We start from the raw sequence: 1,045 nt of genomic DNA, 5'->3' as shown, positions 1-1,045 counted from the left end.
CTGTTGTATAAACAATTTCCCACTGAGTTCAAAATATATATAACTGAATTCACTGCTATGAATAATAATTATTTAATTTTTAGGATTTTCATCTGTACATTTACACTATAATGTTTTAATGTGCTACCGCTTAGATTGCATTTCTCTACTGAAAATGCAGTTGTTTACTTAATAAAGCACAGCGAGACTCTTTAGCAGTTTTCTGAAAAAGAAACTGGTTTTTATCTCCCTTAAAAGGAAATTAAATGGAAAATCCTGCATTTAAATAACACTGAAGTAGTGACACCAATGGATTGGAGCCAGGAAATTCAAAGTTAAAGCTGCCTCTCTATCCTTAAAACAGACTATTGTTCTGCCACCACCTCCAGCCCAGCAAATTTAATTAAAACTGAGTTCTGACCAGTTGATGTAAGTGGTTCAGAAAACTCCTTATGGGAATTTCATCCTTTAGATGGCCTTTTATGCTATACTTTCTCTCACTGGTATACAAAGAGTCTATGTAAACTTTTTCCTCTCTTAAAACAAAACAAAAAAAGAAGTTAGGATAAAAGAAATATTTTTATCCTAAATTTTGGTATTCCTAAACCCAAACAAAATTTTGCCCTTAAAGTCGTTTCAGTCTAACTACTTGGACAATTCAGACTGAAGTTTCCAAAAGATACCTTTTTCTTTTATTTAACTTAAATGCTTTTTTATATTCATTAATGAGAACATGCTTTTTTCTTCCATTAACTGCTTTCTAATTATTAAAAAGACTACATAACATGGTAATTCAATTATAACTCATACATTAATACTTACTCCAAAATTATTCCTTACCTCCTCTGTTTGTAAACTATTGAGCAGCAGTCTAATATTAAAGTTTAAAATCATATTTTCAAAATAGTTGAGATAAATTAATTTCCATTTATCTCTAATAATAAGGTCTTGAAGATTCTATGGTAATTGTTTCTTATTAAGAATATTCAACAAAACAATTTAACTTCACAAAAGTTTATATTTATTCTATTCAAAATTCCTGCCTTTGCCAATAATTCAATTTTAT

Source organism: Rhinopithecus bieti, unplaced genomic scaffold (assembly GCF_001698545.2).
Source record: "Rhinopithecus bieti isolate Rb0 unplaced genomic scaffold, ASM169854v2 scaffold_32982, whole genome shotgun sequence".
Classification (NCBI taxonomy): domain Eukaryota; kingdom Metazoa; phylum Chordata; class Mammalia; order Primates; family Cercopithecidae; genus Rhinopithecus; species Rhinopithecus bieti.
Note: the sequence above shows the minus strand (reverse complement) of the source record.